A 7,703-nucleotide genomic window follows, 5' to 3' on the forward strand; every position below is an offset into this window, starting at 1 on the left:
AGTCCCTGTACCCCTGTTAGCAGCTCTGATTGGCTGTAACTGGTATGTTACTTATATTGATTGACAGCACTTAATGGGCAAGACTATAGGAAAACAGATTCTCCCATTGGAGAATATTGAACGAGGGCTCATTTTGGCCCTAAACATTCAATTTTTACTGGGATTGTTTTGCAGATTCTTTTTAATTACTGTTCAGCATTTATCAAAGGGCCATTCTAAATTGATAAATGGTATGGATCTTGCCTGTGGGCTGCCCTGACCTAGATGTTTAGAAATGTGTTTGCTAGAGCTTTGCTTCCTTCTGTTTTTATTTTGGAAGCCAGTCAATTCAACCGCTCTGTCACGATCGTTGAACGGAGTAGACCAAGGCGCAGCGTTGAAGGCAAACATACTTTATTTTCCAAAGTGATAACACGAACAAAACAATAAACGAATAACGTTACGTCCTAGGTTAAACAACCAACCCGGAAACAAACCAAAAGGAACAAGATCCCACAACACCTGTGGAAACACAGCCTGTCTAAATATGGCTCCCAATCAGAGACAACCAGCAACAGCTGACACTCGTTGCCTCTGATTGGGAACCACTCTGGCCAACATAGACATACAATACTAGAATGTGACCATCGAACAAAAACACATAGAATCTACACACCCTGGCTCAACATAAAGAGTCCCCAGAGCCAGGGTGTGACAGTACCCCCCCCTAAAGGCGCGGACTCCGACCGCGCCAACCAAATACCACAGGGGAGGGACCGGGTGGGCACTCCGCCTAGGCGGCGGATCCGGCTCCGGGCCTGATCCCCGCTCCCTCTCCAACCCCCCAAAGTACCCCTGGTCCGGTCTGGCCCCGCTGGCCGGAGCTGGACTGCACACTGGTGGAGCGGATTGCTCTAGCTCCGGCGTGAATCATCTGACCAGTGCCGGACCAGGCACCGGTGGAGCAGGCACTGGACGTGCCGGACTGACGACGCACACCACTGGCTTGGTGTGGGGAGCAGGAACAGGCCGGGCCGGGCTGGCGACGCGCACCACTGACTTGGTGTGGGGAACAGGCACGGGCCGTGCCGGACTGACGACGCACACCACTGGCTTGGTGTGGGGAGCAGGAGCGGGCCGGACCGTGCTGGCGATGCGCACCATTGGCTTGGTGCGGGGAGCAGGAACAGGACGGGCCGGGCTGGCGACGCGCACCATTGGCTTGGTGCGGGGTGCAGGAGCAGGCCGGGCCGGGCTGGCGACGCGCAACATAGGCTTGGTGCGGGGAGCAGGAACAGGCCGGACCGTACTGGGGACACACACAACTGGCCCTATGCAGGGATCTGGAACGGGCCGGACCGGACTGGTAACACACCCCAGTACCTCTCGCCGTGCCTCTACACCTTCCTTCCCCTCTTCGACCAGTGTCCCCCGTAACCTGGCGGCCTCCTCTGCCAACCCGCTGGGCCGCTCTGTCGCGGTCTCCTGCTGCCCCGTCGTCCACGGCATTAGCCCCCCCGTAAAAAATGTATGGGCTTCACTCCTACCCGTGGACCAGGTCTCCATACTTCTCGCCAGCCTTTCGCCCTTCTGCTTCCACATCAAGCCCCTCTCTTCCTCACCCGGCTTGACCCAGTCGAGGAGGCGCTGGATATCCGCTAGGGATTTCCCTGGCGATGGCTCCTGGACCCGCTGCTTGGTCCAGTTCTGGTGGGATCTTCTGTCACGATCGTTGAACGGAGTAGACCAAGGCGCAGCGTTGAAGGCAAACATACTTTATTTTCCAAAGTGATAACACGAACAAAACAATAAACGAATAACGTGACGTCCTAGGTTAAACAACCAACACGGAAACAAACCAAAAGGAACAAGATCCCACAACACCTGTGGGAACACAGCCTGTCTAAATATGGCTCCCAATCAGAGACAACCAGCAACAGCTGACACTCGTTGCCTCTGATTGGGAACCACTCTGGCCAACATAGACATACAATACTAGACTGTGACCATCGAACAAAAACACATAGAATCTACACACCCTGGCTCAACATAAAGAGTCCCCAGAGCCAGGGTGTGACACTCTCATAAGATCCAAGTCACTGACATGAGGATTGTCATTTCATTACTTGAAATGGTTCTTATTTTATTTATTTTTCAGTCGAGCCAAAAATGGACAATACATCTGTTTCAACCAGAGAAGTGGTTCCGCAACTGGAAAGAACAGAGAGTGTATTTGTAAATATCAATGCACAGTATATCACACAGGGTTGGGGTCAATTCCATTTCAATTCCAGTCAATTCAAGAAGTACACTGAAATTCCAATTCTCTTCAATAGTTTTCAATTAGGAAAATGTGGAATTGGAATTTGGTTAACTTTTTTAATTGATTGGAATTTAAATGGAATTGACCCCAACCCCTTATATCTCAACACAAAATGGCTGTGATTATTACATTCTTGCACAGGTACTTGTGTTAGGGAAATGTTTTTGGGATACTTGTGCAATAGCCATTTTGGGGCTTGTTTCAATTCCAAAGTTTAGTATGTATCCCATATTCCGAGCACGCAATGGATACATCAAGCTTGTGACTCTTCAAACTCGATGGATGCATTTGCAGTTTGTTTAGGTAGTTTCTGATTATTTTGTGCCGAACTGAAATGAATGCTAGATAATGTATTGTGTTGTTTTCTAAACACTGTGGATGCTACAGACGTCTTACCGTGCCCCCACCCCAATGGACGTTTCATGCTGAATAACCACCACTAGTCAGCTTCCTGCTCCCCCTGGCTGTCACAGAAGAGGTAGAGGAAGACCATGAGCTCAGGCCAAAATACTGTGGATATCATCTTTCTACACTCTTAGGAAAGAAAAGTGCTATCTAGAACCGAAAAGGGTTCTTTGGCTGTCCCCATAGGATGTGGGGCGTGTACTATTCTGTGCATTAGCCTACAAAATAGGTAATGGAATGATTACAGTTTTTCTTTCTTGATTATATGAAATAACCCTTTTCAGAAAAATCAGGACATGATTGAACAGTTATTGGTTTAGTAAATAAGAGTTGATATGTTGGAGTGAAACAGTTCATGTTTTCAGTGACCAGACAATGTATTCAGTAAAACAACTGTATGAATTCTGATTGTTTTTATGAATTCAGCTCAACAAGCAAATGCTTGGATGTGATTCTGAAGACTCAATCAGCACCATAGAAACAACAGAAGATGAATATGTGCCAGGAACAGAACGTGGCAATGAGAGCAGTTTAGAGCTTTACTGTATGGAAGAACAAAGGCCTATAAGGGACATAGAAATACTGAGTCTGACACCTCTGTGCAAGAATCCACAAGTTCACTTGAAGTCATGCACGTTACAAAGACTAAAGATTGATCAAGAAGATACACCAAAAAACATTACTGTCTCTTTTGTGAGAAACCACAATAAAAAATTGCCCGGCATCTGGAAATTATTAATAAAGGTGAAGCTGAAGTGACAAAAGGCCCTTTCTTTCCCAAAGAACTCCAAAGACTGGAAGCTCCCACTGACCATACTGAGACAACGTGGGGACAGAGCACACAACAGGCAAATCATAAGAGAAGGTAAAGGTGTTATAGTTCCTTGTAAACAAAGCAGTTTCCCAAATGGAAATCCGAAAGATTTCTTGCACTGTGCAAACTGCCAAGGACTCTTTAAAAGAACATTCCTATTGTTCAGCATTCATAATGGCATTTTCTGTTGTGACAGGATTGTTATGTTTGGTCTCTCAAGTTTCCACTCTGATGCTGCGTTTGTAACCATGTGGAAGTTGGGAATTTTACCAGTTCTGAAGTCGTAAAAAGCAGTTGGATGCATTCATTTAATTTGAACACATTGATAAACGGTCGTTGGCTAATGGCCAACAACTTCATCAACCATGAACTAAAAGTACAGTTATCATGTTTGTAACCAAATTATAGAGTTAAAAAATAGATAGATTTTTATAAATAATGTTTTGTTGTTGCATTTAACTGCCAGAAATGCTGTTATAGAAATCATTTCCTTAGTAGGTGAGGTCAGAGGTCACCATGTGGGAGAAGTGGGCGCTCAGGATGATAGACCAGTTTCCCACTAGTAATTACCAGTTGGAGGGCCGTTCAAGTGGATTTTTCCCAGTGTTATGTAGTAAATTCCCACTTCCCACTTGGTAACAAACGCACCATGACACTGCCTCCTTCAGTGCCTGATGCGTACTTGTGACTCTCATAAAGGGGGCTTGTCTGTAGCACGGTACATCTCCCACTCCAGGTAATGTGAAAGCCTTGCCCCCACTAAGCCAGGCCTCCTAAATCATTTCCCAGTGTGTCTTGCCTTTTATAGTGAACTGTAACGTTACCACTGACTGTACTTGTTAGTGACAGAGACATGGTCGTTGAATTCGTTCATTTTCAGTCCTGTGGCCTTAACCAAGTTAGTTCCTAGGCATATATTATCATCATAAAGTCTATCATCATAACGTTTTTGACAATACATTACATATCTCTGAAGGTACATTGTGTATTTTGATATTTTTGTACTCCAGGGAACTATACTGTACCCATATTTCTAAGTGTGTGTATACAGTCGTGGTCAAAAGTTTTGAGAATGACACAAATATTCATTTTCACAAAGTCTGCTGCCTCAGTTTTTATAATGGCAATTTGCATATACTCCAGAATGAAGAGTGATCAGATGAATTGCAATTAATTGCAAAGTCCCTCTTTGCCATGAAAATGAACTTAATCCCAAAAAAAACATTTCCACTGCATTTCAGCCCTGCCACAAAAGGACCAGCTGCCATCATGTCAGTGATTCTCTCGTTAACACAGGTGAGAGTGTTGACGAGGACAAGGCTGGAGATCACTCTGTCATGCTGATTGAGTTCGAATAACAGACTGGAAGCTTTAAAAGGAGGGGGGTGCTTGAAATCATTGTTCTTCCTCTGTTAACCATGGTTACCTGCAAGGAAACACGTGCCGTCATCATTGATTTGCACAAAAAGGGCTTCACAGGAAAGGATATTGCTGCTAGTAAGATTGCACCTAAATCAACCATTTATCGGATCATCAAGAACTTCAAGAGAGAGAGAGAGAGAGAGAGAGAGGGGGTCTTTAGGTACTGTGGGATTCTTTAATCAGTTTGGCCCATTGGACAGGTCAGAGTCTATGTTTGAATATGTTGAGTGGTTTTTGGCAATACACTGTAAATGTATTCATCGATTTAGCTGTTGAAATTCCTTCCAGGACCCCCCTACTGCTATGGGCTAAGCCACCGATGTCTTCAAATCCTAGAGGAGAGAGGAGTTGCTACCCCTGGGGAGAGAGGAGCTGTTACCCCTGGGGAGAGAGGAGCTGCTACCCCTGGGGAGAGAGGAGCTGTTACCCCTGGGGAGAGAGGAGCTGTTACCCCTGGGGAGAGAGGAGCTGCTACCCCTGGGGAGAGAGGAGCTGCTACCCCTGGGGAGAGAGGAGCTGATACCCCTGGGGAGAGAGGAGCTGTTACCCCTGGGGAGAGAGGAGCTGATACCCCTGGGGAGAGAGGAGTTGCTACCCCTGGGGAGAGAGGAGCTGATACCCCTGGGGAGAGAGGAGCTGCTACCCCTGGGGAGAGAGGAGCTGTTACCCCTGGGGAGAGAGGAGCTGATACCCCTGGGGAGAGAGGAGTTGCTACCCCTGGGGAGAGAGGGGCTTCTACCCCTGGGGAGAGAAGAGCTGCAACGAAGAGAGACTGCGACCCTGCTCGGGAAGAGCTTAACGATTGGTGATTATTGGGGCACGTTTGGCAGGAGCTTCAGTGATGAAGACTGCTGAACTTGCTGATGTTTCGCAATATGCCATGGCCGTCTCCGTCACCAAGTCTCAACCAAATTGAAGACAACCATCAACAAAACACTAAATTATGGAATTTCTTGTGGTAGAATGATGTCACATCCCTCCAATAGAGTTCCGGACACTTTTATTTTCTTATTTTTTCATTTTTCAACCTTGACAATAAACATTTTAATGAACCACAAACACTTGATGTTTAGGGATGGCACACACATAGGGAGACATTTTGTGTTCCTTCTCACATATGCACCTAGGAAAATGCAGTGTTTCTCAACCTGTCATTTTACATAATGTTGCAAGACACATACCATAAAATGAATCCATAGACTTTTGTCCATATTTACAGAAGGCTGTCATTTCACAAATTGTTCCTATATTGAAAGGACATAGGGAAAATAAAGTCAAACATTTCAATACAAAATAATAAAAACAATCACAGCATTACTCAGTCTTAATGTATTTTAACCATATTAACCAGTTTAATCAAATTGTTTTAATTTGGAACACTAAATCAGAACTACATTTGGAGTTCCAGACACTTGTAGAATGTTTGCCAAGGCACATTGTAAGAGCTATAAAGAGACAGGGAGTGGGAGAGAGAACAGGTAGAACCTGATATGGAAATGAGCAGAACAAACTAAAGGAACTTTCCACCACCGAATGATCATTCCAGACTCTACTTCTATTGAGAGACATATAAAAGGTAAGACGACGATTGTTATGTGTATTAATATAGTTGATGATATTGTTATGTGTATTAATATAGTTGATGATATTGTTATGATATTAATATAGTTGATGATATTGTTATGTGTATTAATATAGTTGATGATATTGTTATGTTCATTAATATAGTTGATGATATTGTTATGTGTATTAATATAGTTGATGATATTGTTATGTTTATTAATATAGTTGATGATATTGTTATGTGTATTAATATAGTTGATGATATTGTTATGTGTATTCATATAGTTGATGATATTGTTATGTGTATTAATATAGTTGATGATATTGTTATGTGTATTAATATAGTTGATGATATTGTTATGTGTATTAATATAGTTGATGATATTGTTATGTGTATTAATATAGTTGATGATATGTTTTGTGGACAGTGTTATAATAGGCCTAATCTCCTTAAAATGTTTTGGATATAAATTAGATGCGTGGGGTGAATTCGTTCTGTTTCCATCTGTGTGCCCCAGGGTGATCGCTCATACACTATCTAGAATCTAAAAGGGTTCTTTGGCTGTCCCCATAGGAGAACCCTTTGTAGAACCCTTTTTGGTCCTAGGTAGAACCCTTTTGGGTTCCATGAAGAATCCTTTCCACAGAGGGTTCTACATGGAAGCCAGAAGGGTTTTACCTGGAACCCAAAAGCGTTCTCCTATGGGGACAGCCAGAGGACCCTTTTGGAACTCTTTTTTCTAAGAGTGTACTGGATCATAGGTCTATAGACTTGTCTTCTCAAAACAGGCTTAAAACACAACAAGCAACAACATTTTCTCTTTCTAATCTACTGTTAACTCTTTTCACTCAGGAAGGTATTTCGTGAGAAAGAGAGACAAATAAATACAGTGGAAAGACTAACAACAACTTACACTTCCTCGAAACAGGTTGTGTGTGTTCATTAGTGCCCACCGTAGCAAAACGTTTGGCAACAGAAACCGTTTAGGTCACGTTGGACAGCGTTTGGAGTAAACTGTTTATGCAACATTTTAAAACTGTTGGCTGCGGTGTAAACTAATGAATACGACCCAGGTAGTAGCCTACAACTCGGCTGTTGATGTCTGCCTCATGCTGTAACCTGAACTTAGCCTGAGGGGTGTACTATGATGCAAGCTAGATATACTGGTTAAAACCGATTTGTAGGTGATCAATCCT

Source organism: Coregonus lavaretus (genome assembly GCF_964263955.1).
Source record: "Coregonus lavaretus genome assembly, contig: HAP1_SCAFFOLD_899, whole genome shotgun sequence".
Classification (NCBI taxonomy): Eukaryota; Metazoa; Chordata; class Actinopteri; order Salmoniformes; family Salmonidae; genus Coregonus; species Coregonus lavaretus.